The 15,085-nt window shown below is 43.5% G+C and overlaps 1 long non-coding RNA gene across 2 annotated transcripts; it reads right to left on the bottom strand.

Annotated features, from left to right (window-relative positions):
* Positions 1 to 8,139: 8,139 nt before the first annotated feature.
* On the bottom strand, positions 8,140 to 10,469 carry LOC134200299 (uncharacterized). Of its 2 annotated transcripts, none has more exons than XR_009975135.1 (2): positions 9,178 to 10,469; positions 8,140 to 8,426 (listed from the first exon to the last, which is right to left on the bottom strand). It is a non-coding gene; the product is annotated as an uncharacterized LOC134200299 (long non-coding RNA). The 2 variants fall into 2 exon arrangements; XR_009975136.1 differs by having other exon boundaries at positions 8,735 to 10,469.
* Positions 10,470 to 15,085: the final 4,616 nt, after the last annotated feature.

Consider the following 15,085-nt stretch of genomic DNA (forward strand, 5'->3'; position numbering starts at 1 on the left):
GTCCTGCTCGCCAGCGGTGCAGAGTACATCCATGCCACCTGGAGCCGTTGCGTTCATCTACAGATTTCACGTTTCCAGGCATTGCTTTGGTCACGTACAAACCCATCCGACTCGGGATGAACTCACCGACCATGATGTACAGATTGTAAAGGCAATAAATAACTGCTGGGCCTTTTAGCTTCTCAAGACTCATGTTTGGGAGCTCATTAACTAGGGTGTTTAGGATAGATTTTTATTATTATTTTGAATTTGAAGCAGGTATTACTCAGGCTCTGAATACATTATCTGAGGTTATTCAGATAGTCAGCCCAGTACTGTGTACGGAGCACGCGTGTGAGGGGCCTGCACCAATTCATAAATGAGTTCTCCGATAACGCCGCGCTGCGCCGAGCGACCATCACGCCACTCGTATCGATTCATATCGTTGAGCTGTCCGGCCCGTCCGTATTTTATTTTATTTATTTATTGCTTATATGGATTGACAAGCTCACAGTTCACCTAGTGTTAAGTGGTTACTGGAACCCATAGACATCTATGAGGTAACTGCGCCTCCCACCTTGAGATATAAGTTCTAAGGTCTCAAGTATAGTTACAACGGCTGCCCCACCCTTCAAACTGAAACGCATTAATGCTTCACGGCAGAAATAGACATGGTGGTGGTACCCACCCGCGCGGACTCACAAGAGGTCCTACCACCAGTAATAATAACGCAAATTATAATTTTGCGGGTTTCATTTTTATTACACGATGTTATTCCTTCACCGTGGAAGTCAATCGTGAACATTTGTTGAGTACGTATTTCATTAGAAAAATTGGTACCCGCCTGAGATTCGAACCTCGGTGCATCGCTCAACACGAATGCGCCGGACGTCTTATCCGTTAGGCCACGGCGACTTGTGACTGCATTCCGCGCGCAAAGCACGCTGCCAAGGTCTGCACTCTGCATGCATCACGCGCGCTCCCGTCTACAGATACTGATGTGGCGTTCATCTTGTGAATACTAATTAATAGATACTGAAATCATATCAGAAACAGAAACAGCTGCCGATTATATAAAGTTAGTTTTCTTTTACTTGTCCCGTTGTTACGTTGTTACCCGGTGTCAAGTGCTTAACAAAGCTAATGAACATCACGAGGTGAATGCCGCTACTCGACGCAAGAGTCTCAATTGTATGGTACAACGGCTAACCACCCCTCTCGTCTAACTGGTACGCATTAGGTACTGCTTTACAGCAAAAGTAGACAGGGTAGATGTATCTATTCGGAAGAGGGGAGCACAAGACTCACTATAATTAATTTTCACAACATATGTACCTCATCTCTGCACTTAGCCATAACACGGAAGGGAGTGAATATTCTGAACGTGCAATTTGCTTCTCCGAGCGTCGCCGCGCGTCGGTTCGCGGAACCAGGAGAGGCTGCTCGCGCGGTCGAGGAACTCACGGGAGTAACACATAAACATAGCCGACGGCTAGCGACAGTCGCACAGCTATTGTTTATTTATTTATTTGAAACCACCGATCTGTGGCACGTTGTTCGACGAAGTTAGAGATAAATGAAATAAACGAACTAAGTTCCTATGGTTTTTTAATTCCAAATAATTACGTATGATTGGAAACCTATTTCAATGTTATTAATGTGTATTAGTCCGACCTCGTTTCTCCCAACAGATCGACATTAAACTGTTTCAGTCAGTGGTACTAATTATCAAGTATCCAGCGCTGTTAAAAATAATTTGAATCTTTCTTATCTAATCGTAATTGTTTACGTTGCATAGTCTTATTGTGTTTAAAGCTGTACACCGGGGCTAAACCCACATGACTCATCTATTGTGTTGCCCTTGTTCATGAAAATGTTAGTTTGTTTTAGATAAACTTCTATTCGAAAAAAATATTTGAGTATCGAATGATAATCATGATGATTGGTACATTGAATTGACTGTTGTCAGGCGCATTATCGTGGGGTAAATTTTACTGCAGCCGCTAACTTTCAGAACTTTCGAATATTTAACAGTTGAGGTACCGGTCATCGTTCGCTTGCGACGAAGGGCTCGGTGGGCAAATTAACCCACAGACACAGCCCACTGAGTTTCTCGCCAGATCTTCTCAGTGGGTCGCATTTCCGAACCGGTGGTAGATCCTGCGAAGCACTGCTCTTGCTAGTGTTAGTGTTAGCAACGATATCCAGTTTGAGCCCCGTGAGCTCACCTACTAGTTAAGGCTACGCTGAAATGGTCTCTCAAGACCATCAGCTTAGGTAGGGGAAAAAAGGTGGTAATCCAAACGTACGCCTAGGTAAGTGCGTTTGATGGTGTAAGCTATAACTTAGTTAGACCGACACGTAATAGCTCGCAGTTGTCAAGCAAGTGCAGCGCGTCTGGCGGGGGGCGACGCCGGAGTTATTATTAACTTGCACTTGGTTCGTGGGAAGGGAATCGGCTCGCGTTGACCATCACTGTCGGCAACATGCGCTAGGAACGGGATATTACGTAGTACGATTTGTTTTTGTCTAATAATACGTTTTTATTGTTTTATAGCTTTTGCCCGCGACATCGTCCGCGTGGAATAGTTACTTTGGCATAACGCTAAATTTTACCCACCTCTTCAATTACGTAGAAAGTGAAAAAAATTTTGAATAATAGAATGTTAAGGAGCTATTTAAGGTACCAAAACCACGCTTTTTAACCGACTTCAAAAGAAGAAGTTATCAATTCGACAAAAAAAATTATCTGTTTATGTTCACCGATTTCTCGATAATGCTTGAATCGATTTTGATAATTCTATTTTCTTTTTTTTGTTCGAAAGCGTAGACCTCCCAAATGATTCTGTAATCATCAAGATCTGATGATGGGATCCTTGAGAAATCTAGGAAGATCTATAATTGTCAAAGCCTATCTTGAAGTGATTTGGTTGTATCAATGTTGTAATGAATAACGTATTTATTTGGATAGGGATTAATATCATCTTTATAAAAACACCTTCACAAATAATGCTTTGTTTTAGAAATTTGGTTAGCATAAAAAACGTTATAGTGAGCCAACCTTAAAATATAGACATATGCTGTCGCTGTATTTTAGCGAAACTTTAACCTTTTCCGCAGCGCACGCAGCGGAAGTATTCGCCGACGACACGACTGTTTACTATTCCAGTAGAAACAAGTCCCTAATCGCGAAGAAGCTTCAGAGCGCAGCCCTAGCCCTAGGACAGTGGTTCCGAAAATGGCGCATAGACATCAACCCAGGGAAAAGTACTGCGGTGCTATTTCAGAGGGGAAGCTCCACACGGATTTCCTCCCGGATTAGGAGGAGAAATCTCACACCCCCGATTACTCTCTTTAGACAACCCATACCCTGAGCCAGGAAGGTCAAGTACCTGGGCGTTACCCTGGATGCATCGATGACATTCCGCCCGCATATAAAATCAGTCCGTGACCGTGCCGCGTTTATTCTCGGTAGACTCTACCCCATGATCTGTAAGCGGAGTAAAATGTCCCTTCGGAACAAGGTGACACTTTACAAAACTTGCATAAGGCCCGTCATGACTTACGCGAGTGTGGTGTTCGCTCACGCGGCCCGCACACACATAGACACCCTCCAATCCCTACAATCCCGCTTTTGCAGGTTAGCTGTCGGGGCTCCGTGGTTCGTGAGGAACGTTGACCTACACGACGACCTGGGCCTCGAATCAATTCGGAAATACATGAAGTCAGCGTCGGAACGGTACTTCGATAAGGCTATGCGTCATGATAATCGCCTTATCGTTGCCGCCGCTGACTACTCCCCGAATCTTGATCACGCAGGAGCCAGTCACCGTCGACGCCCTAGACACGTCCTTACGGATCCATCAGATCCAATAACCTTTGCATTAGACGCCTTTAGCTCTAACACTAGGAGCAGGCTAACACTAGGGACCCCGGTAACCGTACTCGTCGAACTCGACAAAGAGTTCGCCGTGCAACCTAACCCATGCATCAGCTCGCTGAGTTTCTCGCCGGATCTTCTCAGCGGGTCGTGATTCCGATCCGGTAGTAGATTCATTCGCGAAGCAGCTGCTCTTGAGCTGTTAGGTCTCCTTCGGAGGCGCTCGGGTAACTGTTAGCAAATCCCACCCCTCCTGGCTGAGCCTTTGCTCGCCCACCTGTCCTAGTGAAACTGGAAAGGCCTCCGGGCCACCAGTAATCCTTCAATCATAAAAAAAAACGCAGCGGAAGCTCTCCAAAGGGAAAAACCCCGATTTTGAAACATTCTTTATTGGTGCTCAGTTTGTATTGGCCTTAGCGTGATGTTATATAGCCTATAGCCCTCTTCAATATATGGGCTATCTAACAGTTTAGAAGTCGTCGTGGCCTAAGGGATAAGACGTCCGGTGCATTCGTGTTGAGCGATGCGCCGGTGTTCGAATCTCAGGCGGGTACCAATTTTTCTAATGAAATATGTACTCAACATATGTTCACGATTGACTTCCACGGTGAAGGAATAACATCGTGTAATAAAATTGAAACCCGCAAAATTATAATTTGCGTAATTACTGGTGGTAGGACCTCTTGTGAGTCCGCACGGGTAGGTACCACCGCCCTGCCTATTTCTGCCGTGAAGCAGTAATGCGTTTCGGTTTGAAGGGTGGGGCAGCCGTTGTAACTATACTGAGACCTTACAACTTATATCTCGAGGTGGGTGGCGCATTTACGTTGTAAATGTCTATGGGCTCCAGTAACCACTTAACAACAGGTGGGCTGTGAGCTCGTCCACCCATCTAAGCAATAAAAAAAAAAATAACACTGAAAGAATTTTCAAATCGGACCAGTACTACTGGTTACAAACAAAGAAACAAACTTTTCAGCTTTATAATACATATTAGTATAAATATTTTTGTATTGTGCTTTGTAGAAAACCCGGAGTCACAAAAAATCTTTAGTGAATTTTTTTGTTTAATTACCTACTGTTTTTTTGTCAGGCGGAAGAAGTGTTGAGATGTTTCAAATGTAGTCAATGCCAAATTGAATTTCAATATAATTTATTTATGATAAGATAGGTTTTGTTTAGCTATTTTTTTTAGGTTAGCAAAGTTAAAGAATAAACGCGCAAGAATGTATGGTAGAATCACTTGTATCAAACTCATCTATGTCACTTTTGGGCGAGCACGGAGTCAGCCAGGGAACTCAACGGGCTCTTGTGGTCATTGTGTTTCACGTCGCATTCTTCGACAAATTCGAAGGGTCCCTAAACTGCTCTTAGGTGCTAGAGCTGCAGGCGTCTAATAGCCGAGTTAGTGGATCGGTGGCCCATAAGGTCGCGCGTAGAGCGCCGGCTGTGAGTGTGACTAGCGAAGTCTGTAGCGATCCGGCGCTGATAACAGGAGCTCGGCGTTTCTCACAGAGCGCGGCGCTACATGCAGGTAGAGTAGGGACCGGAGGGTATCCACGCCGGTGCGGGCCGCCTGCGCGACCACCAGGCTCGCGTGGGTCAATATGGGATGGATGCAAGCTTAGTAAAGCCTCACCTTGCTATGAAGAGGACCTGCACTCGATCGTTGCTGCGGGAGGGACACTATTTCAATAAATCAATTTCTCAAATTGGTAAAAATATTATTTTATTCGGTGACCGACTGCGTGTGAAGCGACGTCACTAAATGTGTTTATTTGTTTTCCTAAGCTACCCCATTCATGTTTGCTGATAAGGATAACAATTATACGATATGAAGAAATAATGTTATTCAAAAGACTGCGCCGAGGTTATAGTAGGATTTCGTACGCAAATATTTGAAAATTATCTGTACGACTTTGCCACGCTGTCTGTGCGTCACCAACAATAATTATAAACACGTTAACTTGACGGGTTCATAGAACCATTTTCACTTTTAATGAGTTCCTAGTATTTGTTGACCATGAATCGGTCTAGCATCGTTCTTGGCTGTATGCGCGTGTCTCCGCTGGCATCAAATTAATTTAAAGACACAGCAAACTAAGTTTTTTGCTAGATCTTCTCAGTGGTTCACGATTGACTTTCACGATTTCTACAGTGAAGCAGCAATGCGCTTCGGTTTGAAGGGTGGGGTAACCGTTGTAACTATAGTGAGACCTTAAGGTGGGTGGCGCGTTTACGTTGTTGATGTCATGGGCTCTAGTGACCACTTAACACCAGGAGGGCTGTGAGCTCGTCTATCCACCTAAACAATAAAAAAAAAGTGGCCCTCGATTCCGATCTGGTGATAGATTCACCGAAGTACCGCTCTTACTAGAGCAGATATTAGGGTTGAGCTCCGTGAGCTCGACTATACGTTCGGTGAATATATCATATCATAACTCCTCGAGGCCACTAACAATATGTATAAACCACAGACATGAGTTCTAGTACAACGGCCGCCCCACCCTTCAAACCGAAACGCATTACTTCTTCCGGACCTATACAAGTTTTTTAGTGTCGCCTTATTTCAAAGAGATCGGGTAGAGTCGTGCGAGTCGGAATGCGGCTCGGTCGCGTAGCATCTTTACTTTCGGATGACATGTCATCCCTCTGTCGAGGGTGACGGCTAGGTACTTTTTGGCCTTCGAGCCCACGGTAAGAGCTGGCCGAAAAGGTTGATGTGGCGAATGGCATTGGTGCTACCGCGCCTGATACAGTTTAGAATGCTCGAGTTGAAATCAGGAGGACGACCCCTTTTGGAAAGCACGACTGTACTTTTCGTAGGGTTTTTGGAACCACTGTCACATGGTGTTTGCTGTGGTCTGGAGTCACTGATGCATTAACGATTTCTTCCTACATCAGTAGTAGATAACGAAGAAAGAGATGGGTCTCCAGGGCCAGGGCTACTTTGAGCTACCTCAATTAGTTCCTTGAATATCTCGTCGAGTGCCGCTGACTACGGCGTGTGACCGTGGTGAGCCCTGGGACTATATTTGTAACCTCGAGCTCACGTATTGGGCCGGCTGGTGGCGGAGCTCTCGCTCGTCGCTCGTCAGCCGGTAGCTCGACTCTGACTTATAAATCTTTTCTGATCTCAATAATAACGCGACTTGGTAAAAGTGTCGAGTGATGATTACCATTGACACAATTACCCGTTGACAATGATAATTTTGTTTTTGCGCAGATTCGAACCTCGACCCGTGGGAATGAATGTCACTTTCACACGCGCATTTTATTCGCAGTCTGTTATATCATCGGTCGCGCGGCGTACGTACTGTCATACTGTCGCCATGTCGTCGGTGACATTCAAGAGTCGGGTCGCATGTTCGATTCTGACTCGAACTTACCGGAAGTTTATTTTTATGGTGATATTGACATTTTAAAGCTATTTAGTTTATTGTTATGTGATTGTTAGTTCGCCGGCTAGCTGTGGTCCCTCGCACGCGGCGTGCTGATGTATCCGCAGGGGCCTGGTGGTCCCCGGGGGGTGGCCGGACCGGGCATGTCATTTGAATGGGCTGCCCACAAGCCGTTCCAGATTGAGTGATAGCTCTCGAGTTATACCCCCAAGTTTGAGTTGACGTAACGTAACATTGATTCGATGTATTTTGATATTTTTACGAACATATCCTGTTCTATTTTTTTTAATTATATAATAAAATTTACATAGTACCTACCTACTATTAAAATGGGATGGCAATGGCAAGTGGACACAAATTGATTGGACGCCTGTTTGTCACATCAAATTGGTTTTCTCAGGATAGGCTATCAAGCTATCAAGTTGACAATAGTACCAATGACAAATGTCTACGGGGCAAGGTAATCACATTATCCTGGAGCTTGTTGACAGGGGAGAGACACGAGTGAACGGAAAAGTGTCGTACTACGGCTCGACGGACGGCTGAGACAAGTGAGAGGCCGCGCCGCCTCCTGACGAGGAGAACCAGCTCTGCTGTCCCGGGTCCGCTGTGGGGCAGTCCTCGGTTAGATAATTACTGCAACGTGTATTATGTTAGCCCATTTCCCAATCCAAATAGTCACGGGCTCCGGGTCGAAGATTGGGTCGTGATCCTATAGCATTACGTGAACGTATCTATGGACTCTGGTGATCACTTAGAAGCAGGGAAGCCGTCAAATCTTTCACCAGTTTGCGCAATAAAACTTTTATAAAAAACCTTGAGAAATAATTTCAGAAGTCACTGAAATATGAAAGGTATTTTAAATGAAAAACAATAGGCTTAATTAAAATGTATCTATTGAAGTAAATTTTAATGAATGTTGATAATTCAAATAGTTCACGCGTTATCGTACTGTGTGCTGTGCGCCGTGTGCTATTGTAGATACATTATTTTATAAACTCGTTTTACAGTTAGAATAAGTACTTTGGAGTCGTTTTAGGCTCAGTAATCTAGTGAGAGAGTCGTGCCCTTGAGGATGAGAGGTGTGACCGCACGGAGCGACGCCACAGTGCCGGGGCTCACGTCCTGCAGGCGCCACTAGCTCAGCTGATGCTCACGGACTACTTCTACGATGAAGGAACGATAATGTATTATTAAAAAAAGTTAATTAAAAAAAGATTATCATTGCTCGTTTAGTGTTTCCCCTGGGTAGCCACTACCTACCCTAATCCTACCTATTTCTGCCCCGAAGAACTGACGGCTTGAAAGGCACAACCATAATACTGTACAACAGAGACTCATTCCTCATTACTCATGAGACGGCCATCAAGATCGGGTATGTATGGACTCTGGTTACCACTTACCATCAGCTGGGTCACGAGAACACCGGTCTATACGATAGCAAAAACAAATTAGGTTAGGAGAACTAGCACACTTTAGATTTCTTCTATTCCCTCTGATGATCGCAAGGAGAGTCCGTTCTGTCTCGCCTCCCGTGCACACGAGCTGGTTCGGCGAAAGGATGCTGCTAGTTGCACTCTCTACCTCGTCGCGCGGCGTCTATTTCAATCAAGTCAAAATCTCGGAGGATCCCAGTCCTCTCAAATCAACACGCACTCTCAAATCGTTAAGATTTGTATCATTGATTTGTGTTTACCAAATTAAGTCAGCGAAGTACTACATCGGTGTGTACTGACAGGAAAAGATTCAAAATATACGTTTGTGGCGTCTGTGAGGTCGGACTCGAGGTCGCCGCGTGAGGTCACGGCTCGCACGCGACCCGCATGCTCAGCCTCTAATCGTGATGTCGTCATCGCATGTCCCCGGCACACGTCGTGACCTGATCACTTCTCGACAATTCGAAATAAGGTTGCTTACCTGTCATCATAAGCTTTATGGAAAACTCTAGAGGTAGATTCTCAGGGTAGACAGAGATCTTTCGTTTGTTGCAGTGGCTCGTGGCTGGCTGGCGGTCATGGTTGTTTCGTGTTCATAAGGTTAAGAGCTGAAACAATATAAGTACCTACTACTGTTTACGCGTTCACTCCTCTTTGTGAAGTGGTTAAGTCGGAGGCGGCGCTGTCTCGCGTCACGCACACTCCCCAGCCGCTCTCAGTTCTAAACGTCACTAGCTACAACGACGCTCCGAGGGAACCGGATGAAACAAATATTCATTGAAGAGCAGAGTGCTCAACGTTCTAAAAGCAGGAAGAAGATGCAGGCAGGAATCACAGTCATCAACAATGACGTTGAGTGCTTAGCGAGTTAATGTAATATCTTAGTCATACAAACTTAGTCATACAAAATTTGTAGTTCAGTTCGTTCTGTCTACAGAACCCTCGTCTGTGCACAGCTCTTCGAACGGTATTCATGACCTTTTAAAACAAGATCTAAAATTAAAATACCAGTGAATGCTTACAATAAAAATTCAAAAGAATCAATCGACGTCATCATCACGCAGCACGGAGCTGGTGTGCAGCAGACACATGACAGCAGACATATCGGCATCGGCATCGGCACGGGACGACTAGACGTAACTAATCATCGGGCACGTACGACATGATCCTGTGAGGTCAATTGATTCTATGAAAACTTCATTAATATGCCTGACTCCCATTCCTAAATTACGTCTTTAAATGATATCACCTGATCCCCGCCTCATCACTGTGTGGTGTCCATGAACATAGTAAGCTCAGAATTGAGGTACAAATAGCGCGTGCACAGAATGTACTCGTATGACAGTGGCCATCGCGTTTTATGTCATTACCTCGTTATATTGTGTGGTAATCTATTATAAATTATGTTATGGTGATGATAAAGGTCAGAGGTCACGGATGACCCCACAAGGAGCCGGCACGCCTTGTTTATTCTACCAATTTGCCATGAACCATGCGAGTATGAATAGTTATGTTCTGTCAATTAAATCAATAAGACCTGGGAGATATTAACGACGAGTATGTCCCACCGCGTTGTGGAACAGAAATATGTTTTTACAAGTAAACGTTAATTAGTACAAAAAATAGCGCGTGTTGATTCCTTGAAAACTCCTGACTGGCAGCGAATGAGTTGTCGCAACCTAGTTATTAGTGGTGAGTCAAAGTTATTGTTGCGAACGTACGTACAAACCCTAAATGGAATAAATAGTTATTGATTATTATGATGATGGCAGTGCCGTCAGAATCAGAGATTAGACTTGAAAAAAGACAAACAAACAAAGAGACTGACAAGCAGGCAGACAAATACTGCGCCATTTACTGAATAAGTAAAGTGCAAATAGTCACATTGTGAGCTTAGTCTAATGGCCTAATGGTTACTGACGCTGAGGTAGACTGCTAGCCGGGACTCAGGGTCTTAGTGAAATATTTTGATATATCTGACGTGCGAATGTTCCTGGCACACATAACACAGAAGAAACAACAAATGCAGCCAGTTCATATAGAGCGTTTATCTTGAATTTTTAAATAAAGAGGAAGATTTTCGACGTTCCGCTTACAAATTGTCTCAAAATTTTCGTTATGAATGGGAATTAAAATGTACAGGATAACATGTCGTGAAAGTATACGGGGTGTCCCAAAACTCAACGATAAGCCGGTACCGGTGCATGGTCGGCTCAATAACTACCCATGGAAAAATAATAAAATAATCCAGCTCCTATTTTTTTCAAAGTTACATTAATTTTTTTGAAAAATGTTGTAATTTGATACCTTACACCATATGATTAGATACTGTGGTTACAAATGTGAACATATCCCCCCTTTTTTATATTAGCTACCTAAGTAACATAACTATTAATTGCAGTTCCAAATAGGACCAAAACATTCGTAGTTTTTAATATAAAAATAAAATAAACAATCTTTTTTCTAGAAATTTTAGAATATTTTAACTTTTATTCAACTTTGACATGCTACTGTGTTAAAAAATGTATGAAATGTACTATGGCATGTTAATACAAAAGTTAGCGCGACTCATGACAATTCTAAAATGGTGCAATACTATGACAACACTTGTAAAAATACTAGGAATTCTCTTATCAAGACACAAAAAAAGATTATTTAGCTTAGTTTTTGAAAACCTTAACTACTGTTCAAAAAAGAATTTTAAAACTGTTTCAATGAAAATCATAATGAGAAATTAAGATATTTATTGCGTATTTAAATTAAATGTTCAAATTGTTGGCCATCTACGTCAACACACGCGTGACAACGCCTTAAAAATGATATGTTAATGAGTCTCGCATATCCCCGTCTGTTCATATCTTCTGCAGCCTCCAAGATCCTTTGACGCAGTTCATCAATTGTTGCAATTGGTTTGGTATAGACTTTGTCTTTCAGGCAACCCGAGATTTATTTTATTTTTATATTAAAAACTACGAATGTTTTGGTCTTATTTGGAACTGCAATTAATAGTTATGTTACTTAGGCAGCTAATACAAAAAAGGGGGGATATGTTCACATTTGTAACCACAGTATCTAATCATAGAGTGTAAGGTATCAAATTACAACATTTTTCAAAAAAGTTAATGTAACTTTGAAAAAAAATGGAGCTGAATTTTTTTATTATTTTTCCACGGGTAGTTATTGGCCCGACCAATCGGCTTACCACTAAATTTTGGGATACCCTGTATACGAGCATTTGTGCTTCAGAGGCGGACGGAGGTATTGACAATGTCAATAGTAACACCGATGCCTTTTGGTAAAGAGCTGCGATGAATTACACGATCATTAAACTACTGAACAGTGACCTTTAACTTTTAGGGGTAAGTTTTCTAAGTTTTCACTCTACGCCCTCCGCATGGACCCATCGGCCCGTCTACTAGTAAGCGGCTACCGAGGGCCTAGGACCCACAGCGCAAGTATTCGTCCTCCTGGAAACATCACGGAAAATGCCCCCCATGATCTGTAAGCGGAGTAAAATGTCCCTTCGGAACAAGGTGACACTTTACAAAACTTGCATAAGGCCAAACTTTACAATCCCGCTTTTGCAGGTTAGCCGTCGGAGCTCCGTGGTTCGTGAGGAACGTTGACCTACACGACGACCTGGGCCTCGAATCTATCCAAAAATACATGAAGTCAGCGTCGGAACGGTACTTCGATAAGGCTATGCGTCATGATAATCGCCTTATCGTAGCCGCCGCTGACTACTCCCCGAATCCTGATCACGCAGGAGCCAGTCACCGTCGACGCCCTAGACACGTCCTTACGGATCCATCAGATCCAATAACCTTTGCATTAGACGCCTTCAGCTCTAACACTAGGAGCAGGCTTAGGGACCTCGGTAACCGTACTCGTCGAACTCGACAAAGAGTTCGCCGTGCAACCTAACCCATGAATCAGCTCGCTGAGTTTCTCGCCGGATCTTCTCAGCGGGTCGCGATTCCGATCCGGTAGTAGATTCATTCGCGAAGCAGCTACTCTTGAGCTGTTAGGTCTCCTTCGGAGGCGCTCGGGTAGCTGTTAGCAAATCCCACCCCTCCTGGCTGAGCCTTTGCTCGCCCACGTGTCCTGGTGAAACTGGAAAGGCGTCCGGGCCACCAGTAATCTTTCAATCATAAAAAAAAAAAAAAAAAATCACGGAAAATTTTGAATTGTATTGAACTGTTATTGTGTCTAAGTAATGACTGCGATACCCGTATAAATCTGAATGACCCGTAGGACTTTTAGGAAATGGGCAGGACCAATGCGCGCGATCACCCAACAGCTCTGCTGAGCTTAAGATGGAATGTAAGTTCAAGGAAGGAGATGGAGATATCGCACTTCACCCGTGCGGCGCCTCCACCTGCTTGCCTGTGGCGGAGTTACAGCCGTGTTTTTTTTTTTTTTTTTTTATTGCTCTTATAGGCAGACGAGCATACGGCCCACCTGATGGTGAGTGGTTACCGTCGCTCATGGACTTCAGCAATGCCAGGGGCAGAGCCAAGCCGCTGCCTACCGCTTAATACTCTCCATAAGACTCGTTTGAAGAAGGACATGTCATAGCGCTCGGGAAACACCGTGGAGGGGAGCTCATTCCATAGCCGGATGGTACGTGGCAAAAAAGATCTCTGGAAGCGCACTGTGGATGACCGCAGTGGCTCCAGGTAGTATGGATGAACTCTACTCCGGTGGCGGGCGGTGCGATGGTAAAAACGAGACGTTGGTATCATCTCGTGTTTTTTTAGAGAGGCTATATCAGCGTAACTTTAACTAGTAGGTGAACTCACGGGGCTCAAACCTGAAGATGTTGCTAACACGGACTCTAGCAAGAGCCGTGCTTCGCCGTATCTACTATCGGATTGGAAACGCGACCCACTGAGAAGATCCGGCGAGAAACTCAGTGGGCTGTGTCTGTGGAATTTACTAGCAAGCGACGGGTTCGACGACAACGGTGACCGGTGCTTGAGGTACCTAAAAGCACCGTTAGTGGATCGGGAGGATCCGAAATGACGTGTTTTGGTGACGTCGACTGTTTACCATTTGGTCCGCAGAATCGGCTATGTATGTATATGTATGTATGTAATTTACTTATTAAAAAGTTACACTTTCATTTAAACCATGCCCCGCAAAATTGCTTACGCAGTTTGACTGCAGGTAACTCGCTTTATATAAACAGAGCTTATAAATTATTAAATTAGGTTATATTAATACAATTAATTTACGTAAATGGTTACAACGTATTTAACAAGTGTTTTTTTAATAAACTTTTAAATTTAGCAAGTATAGGCTCACGTCTTATGTCCTCGGGTAAACTATTGAGTAAGTATGGAACTCGTTTTTTAATCGTTCTATCTCCATAGTCATTTTGTAGCATGGGTATTTCAAATTTACCTTTGGACATTGACCTTGTGCCAATTTTATGTTGTACCAAATCAGCTAGACGATCCTGTTTACTATGATTGTTTACAAGTAGAAGATATTTATGTTCAGGCTAGCCGGTAAAATTTTACATATTTTATATAGTTTATAGTAATTTCCCTTACATTGATTCTTTGTCTTTTTATTTACGAGTAATTTTAAAAATCTTGTTTGCAATGATTCTATTTTAACTATGTATGTTTTAAATGTTAATCCATAGCTATCAAGAGCGTAACTTATTATGGAATCCACTAGTGCAAAATATAAACATTTTAGTATTGGGTTATTGTAATGGGACTTTAATACTTAAATGATAAAACTTTTCTAGTAATATTCTTAATTTTCTACATACGTATTCTATGTGGGAATCCCAGGAAAAAGAAGTATCTATTTTTACTCCTAGGTAATTTACAAAATTAACTTTTTCGATAGGATTACACGTGCAGCTAATTTTCTTATTGTGGAAGCAATCAAAGCTGTGCGCAATCAGAGGAGGCGGATTATCAATAGGACGTAAATATGGGGAGTGAATAATTATCATTTTTTTTTGTCAGCGTTTAAAATGATGGCGTTATCATGTGATCAATTAACTATCACATCCACAACCTCTTGAACCCGGCGACACAACTCCGCGGGGTCGGTACTAACGCCCAGAGTACAAAGGTCATGGGCAAACATGTGGGCGGCGCAGGAGGCCCACACCCGGAGCCCTGCGGGACGCCGCAGTTTACTTGTTTCTCCTCGCTGGACGCGTCGCCGACTCTCACACCGTAAGTGTAGTTTCCGGCGGCCATGATGAGAGAATTCTGATGTCGTGCCGCTTCGATCAACAATAGTACACTATTGTTGATCGAAGTCGTGCCGCTTTACCGAAGTGAGCCGTGCGTCATTGTACATATAATGTATTGAATATATAAAAAGTACGCGTGGCTGTATCCGTTCGCGGCCGCAAAGGG

This window comes from Bombyx mori, chromosome 16, assembly GCF_030269925.1.
Source record: "Bombyx mori chromosome 16, ASM3026992v2".
NCBI classification, from domain to species: domain Eukaryota; kingdom Metazoa; phylum Arthropoda; class Insecta; order Lepidoptera; family Bombycidae; genus Bombyx; species Bombyx mori.